The sequence below is a fragment of the Chiloscyllium punctatum genome, chromosome 45 (genome assembly GCF_047496795.1).
Source record: "Chiloscyllium punctatum isolate Juve2018m chromosome 45, sChiPun1.3, whole genome shotgun sequence".
NCBI lineage: Eukaryota > Metazoa > Chordata > Chondrichthyes > Orectolobiformes > Hemiscylliidae > Chiloscyllium > Chiloscyllium punctatum.
In genome coordinates, this window is record NC_092783.1 from 44,484,843 (window position 1) to 44,503,214 (window position 18,372).

At 40.2% G+C, this 18,372-nt stretch overlaps 1 long non-coding RNA gene across 9 annotated transcripts in view; it reads left to right on the forward strand.

Moving 5' to 3' along the window:
• LOC140467326 (uncharacterized) overlaps positions 1-18,372 on the forward strand; it is a 94,992-nt gene that overhangs the window by 30,566 nt on the left and 46,054 nt on the right. For 7 of the 9 annotated variants that reach the window (XR_011955415.1, XR_011955414.1, XR_011955409.1 and 4 more), the window contains one exon: positions 7,054-7,264. The exons of the other annotated variants lie outside the window; for them this stretch is intronic. This is a non-coding gene — a long non-coding RNA (uncharacterized lncRNA). The remainder of the gene's footprint in view (positions 1-7,053; positions 7,265-18,372) is intronic. 9 annotated transcript variants of the gene reach the window in all.

Below are 18,372 nucleotides of genomic sequence, written 5' to 3' on the forward strand. Positions count from 1 at the left end.
AATCCTATGATTACAGCAATGATCTAATGTTCCGTTCCATTCCAGGAGACAAAGCTTGAAAAGCTTAAAAAAAAAAGTAGTTTTTAAATTGATCTGTTCACACAAGAACATTTGTGATAGTTAATTGATTCTGAATTCGATTTCATTTAATAACAAGTTTGTTGGAGCTTTGGCACCACATTGCCCCAACTTAAATATTATTTTATAGAAGGTACCACTATCTTCTGAACCATTCCTTCCAATGTCAGTTGAACTGGAGTACGGGAGCCACTGTTTGATAGACTGCAGGCATATATAGTGCTGAAGAATCGAGGGAAGGGATGTTGTGTGCTGGCAGTTGCCAATCCCAGATTATTGTTTGCATCCTTCATAATCCTTCACCTTTTTTAAAATGTTCAAACCCTATATCTTCCATTGATCGAAACAGTCATGATCTAATGAACATGGTACGTGCATTTCCTTGGTGTGGTTCGCTTGGTACCCTTAAGACACAAAATGCCTTAGCTGAACTGAGCTCACTCAGCACTGTGTAAGATATGAAGCAAAGGCTTGATTAGTTCCTGTGATCACGTATTTGCTGTATAAGTACTGATGTTCGGCTAGCAGCAGCCCTGTAATTTTTAAACACTTGGTTTTTGCTTTCTTTTACACGCCTGCAGAAATTAGTTAATAGGTTTTTCTGGTCTTCATCAAAAACCTGTAGAGTTTTGTTATGTATGAGTGATAAGAACAAACATCTAAAATTGGCATTCTCCTAGAAACTCAATATTTATAGGTAAATTTGTGTATACTTTGGGACTCCTGGGTTGCACATTTCATGTGATTAATGTTTCAGTTTACAGCACTATCATTATCAACAAGATCACAATTCATCCCTGACTGTGGCCTTTTTTTGACTGTTTCACGGGTTATCTGCACGGACCTGAGAGATCAGTTTGTGCATTGAATGTTCTGGAAATGCAGTTATGTGAACAAGTGGAGGATGGGGGCAGAGTTCATTTTGATACAACTTTTGGGTAGCTATTAGTTTAGTTGAATGTGTCAAGTGTTTTAAGACCAGATTTAAAACATTGATAGTTAGGAGTGAACCACAGACTAACAATCAGTCTTGTGCCAACTGAGAGATCCGTCAAAGCAAAGGTCAACCCCAAAGCTGGAAAATAATTGATATTCTGCCTTTACACAGCACAGCAATTATCATTTTAAGCAGTTAGAAGAAATCTTATGGGTGAATAATCATCGTGTGATTGAATCAGTTGAAAGTGTTGAGATGCATAATAAACACATGTGCATTTTCTCTCTTAAAATTTTCCTGCTGGCCACATGCCATTCTGATTATGAAAGCAAATGTGGAAAATTTAATAGATGTTCTAGTCACTTTATTTAAAGTAAACTAAGGATTCCTTCTATTAGGAGTAAGGAGTAGGTACAGAGTTGTGTGGGGAAATTGACAAGTAGAGGCATTAATCTAATATTAATCATAGGCATTTGGGTGTGAATGCTCCTTAAAAGGCTCTGGATGCAAGGTCAAGTTAAACTTTCGAGCCTGAGACTGACTGGTGTTTGTTATGTAGGTATACCAGGGCGAATTTGAGATACAAATCAGCTGCAATCTCTTAGAATGATTGATTGAGCACGTTTTGAAGGACCTACTCCAGTTACTCCATCTACCACCCCCTGAAAAAAAAGTAAATGACATCACCACAAGAAATGACTACCACAGGAAATGACATCACCAACCCAAAGAAACCCAAACATATAAATAGGAATTATCAGCAGTGCTTCGCCTGGAGGCCCACTGAAGATATTACCAAGTAGGTTTGACAAAATGTCTGGAAATGAACCTTCCAGCTCAGCAAGCAAACCTACATTCAGGACCTCCACCTGAGCTACAAATCTTCTCAAAACTCACCAGTTCTTATATTTCAGTAAAAATCACAGTTTGCATTTGGGTGCTTAAACTCAGATGACAGTTTGCGTAAATTGTGCTGTTTGATCATGCAGGTGCTAAAATTTTTGCTGTACATCATATCCATCTTGCATTATCATCTTCCAAATATTCCTGCAGTCAAGAATGCCATGGACAAACCACAAAGCCATAACACTCTTCTGTCCTATAATGCTGAGTTAAAAATGTATGGGATAATTCCCCAGTTGATGCTGATTTTGTTCAAAGTGCTTCCTTCATTCTAGGGAGCAGCTTTTTGGACACACTTCTACTATAATTAATGTTAGTGTGTCCTTTTCAGCTTCTGCAGCTAAACACGCATGCTGCGTAGGACCTCTTTTCCAGCAAACAGTTCCCTGAGTATAACTGGGGGCCCACCTTAGATGCGTAATTGACCCAGGCTAGTGAACCAAAGATGCTCGAATTCCCCATTGGATTTCTGATATTCCCCATTCTATAACCCATCTTCAGTTTTTCCACTTTTCTCAACCATCTTCCCTGCCAACCCATTGAAAAGGCTGCACCATTTCAAAGCTCAATGCAATGGTGTAGTGGGAACCTGACTGAATTGGTGCTTTTAGTTTGACTTGATACATTGGATAAAATTTGTAGCTCAGGTTGTGGATCAGGTTGTCGGTCTGCTCGGTGAACTTTACCAGAGGCTTACTGATGATGTTATCAACCATGCTGATGAAACGTGTGAGAACTAACCCACCAGCTCAGCGAGCAAACCGACAATCTGACTTCCAAATGCCTTTCCCCATACTTGTCCTTAGCTTCTAACCTGAGGCTATTGATAGTGACGAATGCAGTTGCTGATTATTTGACAGGAAGTGCAACTCCACAATCTAACATCAAGGCACGAACCAAATTACTATGCATGATAAAGGGTGACTGTGAATAGCACAGTTGAAACACAGAATTCTATTGCAGTAAGTACATATTACAGTTTCAATTTGTGGAACTTGTTTGTATATTTGTTCCTAAGCTTGAGTTGTCATGCTTGCACTATTTCTGATGCGCAAAGTTAATTGAAGTATATGCAGTTCCTATTAATGTTAAGAAATGTAAAAAAGGTCGTCGAGTTGTGGGCTGCAGAATTTGCCAAGCAACTTTTCCAGGAGAGCACTGTAGGAATACAGAGGGAAGGAGGTCATATGTTTCTTTTAGAGCATCAAGTCAGTTGAGTTCCCATTGTGCCACTGCATTGAGCTTTAAAATGGTGCGGCCTATTCAGAGTTGGGTTGGCAGAGGAACATGGTTGAGCAAAGTGGAAAAAATGAAGATGGGTTATAGAGTGGGGAAAATCAGAAATCCCTGAGGGATTGAAGCATCTTATTTGCAGTAAAATAAGTTATTCTGTGTTAAAGGAGTTAAATGTAATGGCAAAGGCATTGGACTAACAGGGTTGAAAATGTATTATAATGTGATGCCAGGTCCTTGCCCTTTCCCACCCGTCAATGTTTATATGCTATTTGTGGCTGAATGCAAAGAGACCTGTTATGGGTGGGCACATGAAATTAGATTAGATTCCCTACAGTGTGGAAACAGGCCCTTTGGCCCAACAAGTCCACGTCAACCAAACAATCCAAACTAATCTAGTCCCATTTTCCAGCACTGGGCCCATATCCCTCTAAATCCTTCCTGTTCATATACCCATCCAGATGCCTTTTAAATGTTGCAATTGTACCAGCCTCCACCACTTGCTGTGACAGCTCATTCCATACACACACCACCCTCTGTGTGAAAACGTTGCTCTTTACGTCCCTTTTAAGTCTTTCCCCTCTTACCCTAAACCTATGCCCTCTAGTTCTTATTACTTGGAATTTAACAATTTAAAGAAAACTGTTCATTCTGCAGTCTGACTCTGTTTAATCTGAAACACACAGAGCTGGGGAAATGCTGGAGATCTGGCAGTGCCTGTGGAGGGAAAAACAATAATTCATGTTTTGGGTTTGGTATAACTCTTCTCCAGAACCATTAGGGTTTGGAAACTGGAGATTGTTTTTCATACTTTTCCTCCTGAGCCTCCATAATCATGTATTTTATTCACTCCTCCTACTTTGCTAAAAGAAAAAAAAGGTTGTTAATTGTGGCGAGAGAGAAATTAAATTTGTGGAAAGGAGAAAACTAGTTCTCTCTACTGAGAGCAAAGTAAACAAGACACCTACAAGAAATAGTCTTGGGGGGGAGGGGTGTGTACAGAATGTAAGAGAAATGGAGAGGAGACATCATGCTATCTAGCTCTGAAGTTATGGAATTCCGTAGTGAGTGCAAAAAACTGTAAAGTACCTACATGGAAAATGTGGTATTCCTCAAGTTTGCACCTTGTGCTTTTATTTTGTAACATTGCTGCAGGCCAAGGACAGAGAGAGAGTAACATGAGCGCAAGGTGGTTTATTGAAATAGCAAGCAACTGGAATGTCAGTCATTCCTACAGACAGAGTGGGAGTATTCCAGAAAGTGGTCACTGTGCCTGCTTTTGCCAAATGAAAGAAATTGCACTATGAGCAGTGAATACAGTAGATTAGATTAAAAGATTGGGGTAAACCACTGCTTCAGCTGCAAGGTACATTTGAGACCTTGGACAGTGATGAGGGAGGAGGTAAATTGTCAAGTGTGACATCTTCTGCAGTTGCATGGAAAGATGCCATGGGTTGTTGGAAAGTATGAGGAACAATGGAGGAGTGGACCAGGGTGTCACAGTAAGAACAGATCCTGTGGATTGCTGATTGTGGAGGGGAAACAAAGCTGTTTTGTGGCAGCCATCTGCTGGAGGTAGAAGATTATCTTCGAATGTGGAGACTAGTGGGGTGGAAAGTAGTGACAAGGAGAACCCTATTGTCCTCCTGGGATGCAGGGAAAGGGGGGAGGACTGATATGTGGGAGATGAGTTGGATACAGCTGAGGGCATCGTCCACTGCAGTATGTGGATTGGAATCCTCAGTTGAGGAAAAAATGGGGTCATACTGAAGGCACCTTTGTAGGATGTGACATGTTGGAACAGATATAAAAGAGAAACTAGGAGAATGGAATGGAATCCTAGCAGGAAATAGGTTATGAGGATATATAGTCAAGGTGACTATAGGAGTCTATGGGCTTCAGTAAGATATTGATAGACAGCCTATCCCCAGGAATCGAAATGATGATGTCAAGGAAGGGAAAAGTCAGAAATGGACCATGTAACCTTTTAACTCTGATTTCTTGAGTCTTAAAGTTTGTTGAACGAAATTTCAATATTAAGGACTTGGCAGGACGAGGATTCAAAGTCAGAAGCAAGCAGACATGAGTGATAATTCATTGAGTGAATTAAATCCTTTATTATCAACTGAGTCAGAATTACAATTCTAAGAATTTTATGTTTTTAATGTATTAGTTATGGAGTGTGGGGGAGGGGGTCAAATTGATGCAAAACAGTTGTTCATTTTCTTGGTATTGTGATTCATACTTTTCATTATTTTTGTTTAGAAAACACTTTGGGACTTGGTAGAATTTTTTCTCTGCTGAGGCTTATTAATGGGAACTTGCATTTTAAATTTATAGAAAAAACAACGTAAATGGATTGTTTGGCCATATTGACATTTATTCTTTATTTCCATGGTAGTTGTCATCTCATACAGCTGTGCTATTTAGATATCCTGTCAGTCTCCTTTTCTTCAAATAAAGATCTAATCACTTTAAATACTCAATCAATTCAACAGTGCATTCCATAGCCTCTCAAATATCTTTTTAGTATTGTAGAGTTTTTCCTGCTCTCTGTACGATGGTTCCAGCTACTCTACCCAATTCCTTCAGAAAGTTAGTCATCTCTAACAAATCTTCTCAACACCTCTTTTCAGTCATGAGAAGTGTACAGATTTACAAGCCTTTCTTCGTATGTTGAGTTCCTTATACCAGACCACGTCAGAGTGAATCATCTTTTATGACTGGCTGAACCTAAAAATGGGTAGAGGGATCACTGTGTTCAGCTAACCTATACCCCTTTGATGAAATGCTAGCAGCTTCATACTGTCCGCTCATTCGAATGATTTTTTTTATGTGCCGATTATGGTAACCTATTGTTCACTGGCTGCAAGCATCAGTAGGGGACCAAAATGTTAACTTGCAAGCAGCACTTAAAGCTAGCATGTGTCAGTTAGCGGAGGTGTATTATGGCTGCATTATATGCTGACAGTCATGCAAGAGAGGCATCTGACCCATGACATAGTAAAGAATGGCACATTAGGTAGAGTATGTAACATTTTTTGGGTGCAATTTATTCATAAGACCCAATTTAATTACAATTATAACTGAGTTTGAGAGCCGATCTAAAAGGTTACTCATCCTGATTTTGGTTACAAGACCCATTCCAGGTAAAGATATGTTTTTATGTTTTGAGAATTTATTAAGCTTATCATAACCAGTCCAAAGGAAATAATTTTTAATGAAAACAGCAGTTTTCAGCCTGTCCAGTTCAGGATACTAGTTTGTGACACTGTTGACTAGGCACAGTGGCTCTTGTTATCTGAAGATGATGTTCTATGTTCAGTCTTCCTCCTCTGTGCACTAAACATCTAGAATCGATGCTTATTAACCTTTTGGTAACCACCACCCACTGTCTATAATCCGATGCACCTCAACTCTGACTGTGAACTGTTTATTCCACAAATAAGCCATTCTTGGATTGACTAAATAATTATGCCCGATTTTTGATTTTGTTTTTAAAGTAAAGATCACCTTTGAACATGTCATGTTATCTTCCAGTGATTACCTATATTGCAAATGTACAAACTTTATACATCTAAAAAGATTAAAATCACAAAAAGACTCTCTAAGAACTAATATAGATACACCCATAGGCCTGTTACAAACTTTAAGTTACAATGTTCAAACATCTTTCAGTAAAAGTTATTCATCTAAATGTATTTCCACATTTGTTACCTTAAGTTACATTAATTTGAGCCACAAAACATAAACTGAAACATAAACCAAGGACCTTACTTTTGACCTAAGTCAAATAATTTTCTTCTTTACAACTAACCCTAATCAAGCAAAACATTATTTAATTCCTCACTTGTTTAATCAAGTCAAAATGATTAATTATTGAAAACAACTCTATCCTACAGAATGGTCTCAACAGTGTGTCGATGCCCCACTGGAGCCCTTGCTGGAGGAGGTGAAATGAGGGAAGGGTGCTCAATGTCTGCAAGGAGCCAGAAGGTCATCTAGAGATAAATTAGGAAAGCAATGGTAGCAGTTGTGGTTAGTACAAGAAGTCAAGCCCTGAAGACCTAGAAACTGTGCCACAAGAAATTGGTGACCTCACGTGTAGTCAAGGTCAGTTAATACATTTTGAAATACCATGTCCTAGCAGCTGCAATAATAATTTCGCTGCTTAAATCTTCACATCATTTTTGGTTAAATGTGAATCGTACACCTCCAGCTTCCATCCCTACATCACTCTCACCCTGCTACCTTTTCCCTTTCACATACTGAGGAAGTACACTTTGGTCAGGTAGTGAAGGAAGACTGTGAAGAGATTAATACTGATGACATAATAGCACTCAATTTCACATAACCATCAACTCAGATACTGACACTGCGCATAACCAAGAGGATAAATTAGAGGCGGGATGTGCACACAATGAGAACTGGTCCCTACACTAGCTGCAGTCTACTTGTGCCTGAAGGTAACAACAGTACCAGCTCATTGAAAGTTAGAATCGCACAAGGGTACTGCTGCAGAGGGCATAAATGTGTGCCTCGATTGGGAACCTCCAGCAGAATGCTGATTGATATTCATAGCAAAATGTTTGGTGCATTGGGAAAACTGCCAGGAAACTTGTAGTCAATGTCAAGCAGCTCAGAGGAGTTTAGTGCCAACTTGGCACACAGCTGCGGTCCGCAGAATCAGAGTGGTTTGCAACTCCATTCACATTCTTCTGGACCCACCCATAATGCAGTGTCGGATGGATCATCTTTTGCAACGCAAACAGCAACACAACACTGGAGTGCTGCAGTGCAAGCTCAGACTTCTGTCATGGATGGTCACCTTGCTTACAAAGAGGTTTCCAGGCTATCACGGCAAATTCTCAAACAGTTTATTAAGACTGATGGGGATCCATTCCAACGACTCCAAACAACACAATGCAGCTGTCTCTCAGGATAATTGCTTTTTCCATCCACCCCTAACACTCTGCTTGTGTCCTCGCTTTTGTCTGAAAGTCAGTCAAACCCAGAGTGGTGCTCCTCTCACTGCCTTGCGAAATGATGCAGTCTGTATCCAGGCCTTATAGGCCCAGAATTGTTCAATGTCATCTTTAAAGAGCATTTGTAATATCTTCCCCTGAGAGTTAGTCTGCACAGCTCAAACTACTGAGTGGTATTTCTGGAATACACTCGGAGTTAAGGTTAGTCATCCAATTGTAAAAAAATGTCTGCTCCTCTCCAGAACCTTTCGATTTATAAGTATAATGACCAGGAGAAAGTGAGGACTGCAGATGCTGGAGAGTCAAAGCTGATAAGGCGTGGCGCTGGAAAAAGCACAGCAGGTCAGGCAGTATCCGAGGAGCAAGACAGTCGACATTTTGGGCTAACCCTTCTTCAGTTTGGGGGGGGGGGGGTGGAAGGGGCTGAAAGATAAATGGAGGGCTGGGACTAGAGGAAAAGTAGGTGGGTGACAATAGGAGGATGAAGGTAAGAGGTGGTGATAAGTCAGTGGGAAGTGAGATGAACAGGTAGGTCAGGTGAAATGTGTGGCTGTATATATCAGGAAAAGATCGACAAATTTGGTTTCTTAGCTCTTGAAGAAAGGCTAATGGATGACACAAACAAGTCTTTGAAATTATTGAAAGTTTTGGTAGAGTGGATGTAGAGTGAATGCTCCTTCTTGAAGGGAAGAATATAATTTAAGATAATGAATGTTTAAGGAGCAGTTGTTGCTAGTGATGCACAAATTTGTCCCTCTGATACAGGTAAGGAGGGGTAAGATTAGGGAGCCTTTGATGACAAGAACAGAGGAGGTTCTCCTCAAAAGGGAAAAAGGCAGCTTACACAAGGTGGAGGAAACCAGGATCTAGCATAGCATTAGAGGATTACAGGCTTAATAGAAAGGAACTCAGAAATGGACTGATAGCCAGGAGGGGGCACGAAAAAGGCTTGTCAGGAAGGATTAGGGAGAACCCAAAGGCATTTTACTCATACATGAGGAATAAGAGAATGATCAGGGAAGGTAAGGCCGATCAGGGATAGTGTAGGGAACTTGTGCGTAGTGTCTGAGCAGATAGGGGAAGCCCTAAATTAGTTTTTTGCTTCGGTTTTCACGAAGGAAAGGGACCTTGTTGCGAATGGGAAATTTGAGGATCTGTGATACAGGCTTGAACAGATCAAGATTGATGAAGTTGATGTATTGGAAATTTTGGCAAACATTTAAAATTGATAAGTTCCCAGGGTCAGACCAGTTTTATCCGAGGTTGCTCTGGGATGCGAGAAAGGAGGTTGCTAAGCCACTGGCGAAGATCTTTGCTTCCTCACTCTCCATGGGAGTCATACCGGAGGATTGGAAGGAGGCGAATGAGTTCCTCTTTTCAGGAAACTTAATAGGGAAATCCCTGATGATTTCCAATCAGTCTTAGGTCTGTGGTCAGCAAGGTTTTGGAAAGAATTCTGAGGGATAGGATTTATGACTATTTGGAAAGGCATAGCGTGATTAAAGGCAGTCAGCATGGTTTTGTGAGGGGCAGATCATGCCTAACTAATCTTATTGAGTTCTTTGAGGAGGTGACAAGATAGGTTGAGCAGTGGATGTGGTGTATGTGGATTCAACAAAGCATTTAATAAGGTTCCCCATGGTAAGCTCATTCATAAAGTTAGGAGGTATGGGATACAGAGAGATTTGGCTATCTGGATTCTGAATTGGTTGACTGACAGAAGGCAGAGAGTGGTTGTAAATGGAAAGTACTCTGCCTGGAGGTCAGTGGTAAATGGTGTCCCGCAGGGCTCTGTTCTTGAGCCTCCGCTCTTTGTAGTTTTTATAAATGACTTGGATAAGGAGATTGAGGGGTGGGTTAGTAAATTTGCAGATGACACAAAGGTTGGAGCTGCCGTTGATAGTATCGAGTGCTATCGCAGGCTGCAGCGTGACATAGACAGGATGCAGAGCTGGGCTGAAAAATGGCAGATGGATACATGCGAAGTGACGCATTTTGGAAAGTCAAACTTGAATGCTGAATATGGGATTAAAGAGAGGATTTTTGGTAGTATGGAAGAATAGAGGGATCTTGGAGTTCAAGTACATAGATCCTTCAAAGTTGCTACCCAAGTGAATAGGGTTGTTAAGAAAGCATATGGTGTTTTGGTTTTCATTAACGGGGGATTGAGTTTAAGAGCTGCGAGGTTTTGCTACAGCTCTACAAATCCCTGGTGACACCACACTTGGAATATTGTGCAAAGTTAAAAATCACACAACACCAAGTTATAGTCCAACAGGTTTAATTGGAAGCACACTTGCTTTCGGAGCATCGCTCCTTCATCAGGTGGTAGTCCCACTACCACCTGATGAAGGAGCGACGCTCCGAAAGCTAGTGTGCTTCCAATTAAACCTGTTGAACTATAACCTGGTATTGTGTGATTTTTAACTTTGTACACCCCAGTCCAACACCGGCATCTCCAAATCATGGAATATTGTGTCCAGTTCTGGTCGCCCCCCCTATAGGAAAGATACAGAGGTTTTGGAGAGGGTGCAAAGAAGGTTTAACTGGAAGCTGCCTGGACTGGAAGGCTTGTCTTATGAAGAAAGGTTGACTAAGTTTGGACTTTTCTCTCTAGAGAGAAGGAGGAAGAGAGGTGACCTGATTGAGGTATACAAGGTAATGAGAGGCATGGATAGAGTCAATAGCCAGAGACCTTTCCCCAGGGCAGGACTGACTGGTACAAGAGGTCGTAGTTTTAAGATATTAGGAGGAAGGTATAGAGGAGATGTAAGAGGTAGGTTCTTTACGCAGATAGTTGTGAATGCATGGAATGCTTTGCCAGCGGTGGTAGTGGAAGCAGAGACTTTAGGGACATTTAAGCAACTGCTGGACATGCACCTGGACAGCAGTGAATTAAGGGGTTTGTAGGTTAGGTTATTTTATTTTACGTTATAATAATCCTCAGCACAACATCGTGGGCCGAAGGGCCTGTTCTGTGCTGTACTGTTCTATGTTCTAATGTGATAGTCACCAGAAATTCCATTAGAGAATCTCACCCAAAGCACAGTGACAATTTGGAACTTGCTACCACCGAGGAAGAATTTACAAGGGAAAGCTTGACAAGCACATGAAAGTGAAGTAAGTTAAGGGTTACAGTGATAGATTTAGGGAAGAAAGTTGGGAGGAGGCTCAAGTGGAGCATAAATTGCAGCATGAACGGTTTTGAAGGAATTGATATACAATTCAGAAACAAAATTGTCAATCTATAGAATTCTCTCCATGATGGGTAAACACATACATAAGACAAATATCAAGGCAAGGCACTGGATTATTTATATACTTTCCGATACAATATGGCATGATTCACTTGAAGTTTGATTTGGAATTTGAGGGCTCCTTCTTGTTCTTACGCTTGAACATCTACGTTTGCAGTAACTCCACCATTTGGTATCCGTGCCATCAGCTACCTCAGGCCTAAGGAGTGGAATTTGCTATCTAAATCTCTCCAGTTCCACCTCATTTATTTTATTTAGGAGTCTAATTTAAAACCCATCTCTTTGACCTAGATTTTCATTAGATGCCTTCCTTATGTGGCTCAGTATCATGTTTACAGACACTGCTAATGCTGTTCTTGCCCTGCTGTGAGGCCACAGGTTCATCTGATAGGTCACTGTCAGCATTTCCTTTGTGAGACTGGTGCGTTGTGCATAGTCTCCCTCATTGAGGGTAAGATGGGAGATTTTTGTTCCTTGAAGATCCTGGGTGGATGTTGATTTCCTGCTGAGCCCTCCTTCTTCCCACTTTTTAAGCAGTTTGCCTATTAACTTCTGCACTCCTCTCTGACCATACTCTTGTGAGACTCTAACATTCAGCAGACTGGTACCAGTGCATCTTTGGTCCCTGCCCTAACTGCATTTGACTCTTGCCCAGTGTCTCCACATGCAGATCCTGTCTCTAGTCTATCCTCTCAGTTATGTGCAATGTCCATGACTGAGCTGATGATTGATAGAAACTACAGGCACCCATGATTGGGATCAGTGGTCTGAACAGTGCTCTTGAAATGAGAACCATGTGCTGCACCTGTCCTGTCAACTTCAGAGTTTTGAACTGCAAGAGTTCTGCTGATTCACCAGAAGCCTGTAGATAACCAACTTAGCAATGGCTGGTGATCTCTTTTTTTTAAGTACAGCAGGTGGATGGAGTGGTTGAGGTAATGAGGTGTTTCTGTTGCACACTGAACTCTGTGAGGGCATAAGCTGCAGTGTTTATATTGAAATTGGCACTGAGTCAAATCAGTACTACATGCTGACGTCAGGATTAGCACAGAGTCCCAGATACTGGAGCAAAATTGCAATCAGGGATTCAATACCAAAAATGTGCATTCAAGGCACAGATGTGATTTTTGGTTGCAAAATTCTCCAAGAAATAGGAGTATTAAACAACTCAACCTCTAGCCTTGAACTGTGCCCTGACCCCGAAGTTAGTCTGAGGTGCTTATTTCATATTAACATGACTTTTTCTATTCTGTCCTTTTAGAAACGTACCCCAATGTTTACTTTGCTCTTTAGCTGTGGTCACATTAACTTGCATTGCCATTCGGTGGTTTCTATCTGTTCTCCTAGATCCCCTGCTACTCCACTCTCTTTTTACCCAAGCGATGCATCACCTTCTTTATTCTTCCTACCACACTGCACCACCTCAAATTATCTGCATTTGCCGTTGAATACCACTTTGCAAGTTTAATAGTGCCTGATATGAGGTTTTACAGATTAAGCAATGATATCTTGACAGTAAGAATATGGAGAGTTTGGATCTGGGTCAGAATATAAATTGATTTTACTGCAGTCTGATTAAAATTGAAAGAAGTCTGGGATCATAATCTGCAGAAATTGTATTCCTGCAGTTCTTCATTCAGTGTTATTTATTTAAAAATATAAAAGCTCTCTTCTATTTGGTGATGTATAGGTTAGATCTTAAATTGAGCAGATCTGCTCACAAGAATAGATGTGGGACAGGATTTTTCCAGTCTCATTGTATGAAAGTAAGAAGGATGGGGTCTGATAGTTCCCTGGTCCTGATTCTCCCCAGGGCTGGCCACGGTTTTTGCAGAAATAGGATCAGGGCCAGAAGGGAGACCTGGCTGTTTTCTGCACCTGGAGATGGGCATCTAGTGGCACGTGCCAGCATTCTGAGCAGTTGGCTAGACACATCCTATCTGCCTGGCTGGAGGTGCAGTAGCCACACTATAAAGGGATTCTTCTTCCACACACAATGGTGGCCTTGGCTGCCGGTTTTATCTTTTTGAAATCTATTTTTTTTTAAAGTTTCATTTAAATAATTTGGTGGGCTGACACCTTTTTGTTGAAGTACCGTCTCAGTCGGTTATACTTTTTGTGTTCCCCCTCAAACTGGAAGATCTCTTCTAATTGAACAGGGATTCTGTTTCCGTGCCAATTCAGCAAGCGCCCCATGTAAAATTACGAAGAGCAACTGTTTTCATCCAACTGCAGTTCTCCCCAGCGTGAGTTTAGGCCCCTGAATTTGTCTTATCCTGTTTCCTGATATGTAGTGAAAATTCATCGTGTAGTATGTAGCAAATTCAGCTATAATTAGGAAAGCATCAACTGGCATCAGTAGAGAGGATTGGGTAATTGATGCACTACTGACAGAGGAACAGGCCCAAAACTGCCTTCCCACAGTCAGACCAGCTATTCTGTTCCCTTCTTTAATTTTATTTTGTGCAGCTGTTCCTGTATAGTACAGAAAAATAAGGATCTGTTTCCATGCTGTACATCTCTATGACTGTATGACTCTATATCTATCTTTTTCCCCTCTTAAGCTTACTTAGGGCCATGCGAGTCTGTGTTTTCATTCTTCCCCAGCTTGTGTATAGATTTTTGCTTACTTATTGGTGCTGGTTTGAATGCTTGCGTGAATTGTAAGAGGATTATGCATGCCGGTCAAATCCAGCTACATTGCAATTGGGGAGTTGGTGGTGTAACAGTATGTCATTAGTCCTGGGGAATAGGTTCAAATCCCACCTTAAATTCATGAAATGGAATCTGTAATTAAAAACTACGGTCAGTAATGGTTACCATGAAACAACATTGTTGTAAAAAAAAACAATTAATTTACTAATTGTCCCTGATTGGAAAGAGGGCCAGGAGGCTCTCATTGACTGAGTTTCTTGATTGATCCAGGTTAACAACCCCAATCAGGGAACCCTGGTTGATGGATATAAATGAGGGATTGTAGGATTTGAAGTTTGTCCTCTTCTCCCAGAAAACTGGTTGAACAGTGGGGTTTGGGGTATGACTTTGCTGTTCTTTACCCCTGTATATAGTTTTTTTTTTGAGAACTGCTGCTTTCTGTTTATTGTCAACTGTATTTTATACTGTTTACTAAAATTTTAAAGAAAACAAGAGATTCAGGGCGTCACCTTATTCTAGGGAGTGGCTCTGAACTGGCTGGTCAGATCCCATGTACTGTGCACGTGTAATTAAAGGGCGACTTGGTGATGGGGTACTAGCCTCTGTGCAGTTTTTTTCAGAAATCTTCCTTTTTTACCTGTCTGACCTAAATGTAATTCCAGATCCAGATCTGTATCGATGCAGTTGACTGTTTACCTGCCATCCAAAATGGCCCAGAAAGCCACTGTATTTTGGGGAAATTTGAGACTGACAACAAATTAACAGCAGCACCTATATCTCGTGAAAGAACATCAAAAATCTTTTATCAAGAAGCCTTTTCATTTTCACAAAATAGGCCTCCTATTTTTGTCCCTTATTTTATATTGCTGCTCTCACACAATTACTGTTGTCAGTGCTTAGTTAAGCTGGTGAATAGAGCGCAGGAACAGGAGAGACACTGAACTGCTTCCAGTGCAAGAGCAAGAAAGAATGGAATGAATATATATTTAGATTGGCTTCCACAAATAAGCATTGCTGGACATTATTTCAAGGATTATGAAGACCATGTAATTGGATAGTCCTAACTATTTACCCCTCTATTATATCCCTTCTTTTGGTGATTTTAATTTTGGTTTCAACTTTGCTCGATGATCATTAAAAATCATTTCTTTTTGCCCTACCCTCATTATTGAGTTATTTTAACTTCATTTAGATTTGACCTCTGAATAACTTTGAACAAGTTTACTAATTTGATCACTAAGGTCAATAAGCATGAGATTTCTCACATTTGTGCTACTTCTAGTAGTTCATTTTTGGCCAACGTACAGAGGAACCTTGATTATCCGAAGGACACAGGCGGGGACTATTTCATTCGGCTAATCGAATGTTGGATAACATAGTTTAGCCGAGCGTCAGGACCTTACAATCTTGCCGGATTATCCAATATGCGGATAATCAAATGCTGGATAATCAAGGTTCTTCTGTATTGACAGCATCTTAAAAAGATATTAAATGTCTAGAGTTGAGTTGATGTATTTCAGTCACAGATGTAAATCAAAGGGACAGTTTGTGTCTCCTCTGATCTCCATAGTTATAGTTGTATCAGACCATGGCTAAAGAACTGGCATTTCTGGCATGTGTAACTACAGCACGGAAATAGACCATAGGCCCAACAAGTGCATGTCAGTGTTTATTATTCATAGGAATCTCCTTCTTTATATAACTCTAGCAGCATGTCCTGTTTTTTCTTTCTCCTTCATATGTTTATATCTACTTCCCCAATAAATGTATGTATGACATTCACCTCCATCATATCTAATTGGTTTGACCCTGTCTCAAGATAAAGCAGTTTTGCCTGAATTCCTGTTGGATTAACAAATGTGTTGTAATTATGACACCTATCAAGTTGAAATTTGGCTTCTGATTCCTGAAGCCTTATTGCCTAAATAAGGTGGGAACATTGGTGCCAACACAAATCCTTATGAAGCACCAATTCTCACTTATATGTGCATCTATAATTTATATACAGTCAGTTGGCTTTGTATAATATGTGTACTGTTAAACACCGAGCATTTAACTTTGAAATCTGAAAGGTGGTGCTTCTATGGTTCTTAAGCTACTGTAAATAAGATGCTTTACTGATTGGGATTTTGGTGTTTTGGTAGATTAATTTCTACTATATATCAGCTCAGCATTTCTGATGAGTGAGAACTGATTGCATTTAGAAAAGTGTATGTGACATATCATGCAGTTGTTTTCTGGCAAATTTGCCAGTAGTGTTTTTCATTGTAAAACATACATGTCGTTTTTGGTATTGATATTCTGGTATCATCCTGAAGGTATGAAAAAAATAATTCCAATCATTTACTGTAGATATACTGTATAACTAGAGGCAACTGTAGATAACTTAGAATAAGCTTGGATGTCTTGGAAAATTACTTTGATAGTTACTGTTTACCAATGATCAACAGATTTTGCCTGTAGCTTAATGTATGTCCAGTTGTACTAGATTCTGCTTAGCCTTCTGTATTGATAGCAGTGAATTTTAGCAAACGATAGAATTTCCTGGCAAAAGGAATCCCAGGCAAACAAAATGCTGCTTAAAACATGTGCCGGATCATTTTTGCGAGGTAGAATTGATCAAATTTGAGTCACTTAAATTTTCAAAATTGTTTAGTGGAAAGACGTTGACGGAGAACTTGAATTTTGGTTTGCTTTATTCAGCAATGGAGAACAGAAATTAAATTGAGGTAGCTCAATCAAGCTGATGTGGAAAAAGGCCATTGTGTAACTTATATTGTCACTTACATTGTAACTAAACCAGAAGGTTACAGTGCTTATTTTGGGAATGCATCAGGAAATGATCTATTCTTTTTATTCTGTACTGTAATATAAAACACGAAAATGCAGGAGGATTTGTTATGAGATCAAGGATGAAATCTGCACACATTCTTGATACTGTAATCTCCGGAGAGATTCTCTGTTTGTGAGAAATTCTTGTTTTATTTAGTATAATAATTCAGCTCTTGGCTTTGCAAGGTGATTATCACTTCACAGATGCAGAGTAGAGAATATTACTTGTTACATAAAATTGTTGTTGTCTGCCCAGCTTCATTGCATTGGAGAATCTGCACACAGACTCTGGGAGATGGAATAGGGGGGAAGGATTTTTATGAAATCATTTGTTGGCTGCACAACTTCTGAATGTTATTTGTCATACTGTCTGACCATTATGGTTTGGAAGGTTAAGAAAGCAAAAAATGTACTTTTAAAAAGTTATTTTAGTTCTCGATTTAAGAAGCTAACAAAATTTGTTTTGTTTGTATGCGTGTGTATATAAAAATACAGGTTCAGTATTCAAAGAGTTAATGGTGTATTGCGGTATAGTTTTGAAAACTGCTTCAAGTGGCTATCTCACAAGGACAGAGTAAGCGATGCGCAGAATGCACGTGTTAATGTCCGAATGGCCTGGTCTGTGCTGGCAACTAGTAGGGGTTGGAAAGATTGAAGTTCCACAGCTTGACACAGGGAGCAGGCTAGAGAAATTCTTGCTGCGTCACAGAGCTGTGCCGATAGGTCTGCAAGAGGCAGCATTACTGCATCAGAAGTATAGGCAGAGACATCGATAGATAGATAGAAAAGGAGAGGAAAGTGCTGGGAAGAAAAGTGTTTACACGATTGACTCTAGGAAAAGGATTCCATATACTGATGAAAAGCGCACCTGAATTTCTCAATGTGTGGGTAGGTTGTTGTAGTATGCAGTGATTATGTAAAGCAAGATGAGAACGGACTGTGATTTCTCCCAGAGGCAAGGAAGAGAAGATTATGCTGAAAGGGTTAATATGGATGATTTCTGGAATATTCCACGCAGGACGATTCGCCAAGAAAAGCAGAGCATTCATAAAGGAAGAAGGCATTGCGCAGCAGCAATTGGCAATGGAATCACATTAAAAAATGTAGTTCTTGCCCCAGGTAGCTCCACATCGGATATTTAGGTCCTGCGAAGGGTACATTATTGTGTCTTCCAGTGGAAATCCCTATCAGCTGTAAGTTTATAGTGTAATTTCTGCTTAACCTATAATTTTCAATTTTAGAAAGGATTACTGTTGTTCTCGGCTCTAGGGCCCGCTTCGTTGGTTGTCGAGGATGTTAGACTATGATAGCGCAGCGCTCGTGTCTGTCGCATTGCGAGGTAATGTGCGAAGAATATTTAGGTTCATGGTGGACTGTCTGAATGAAGTGTGATTAAAGACTACTGATGACTAGGGAGCTCTATTTCAGTATACCAATAGAGTAAATGTCACAGAGCCTGGCGTTAGAAAGTTGTTTACCTTGTTCTCTCTGT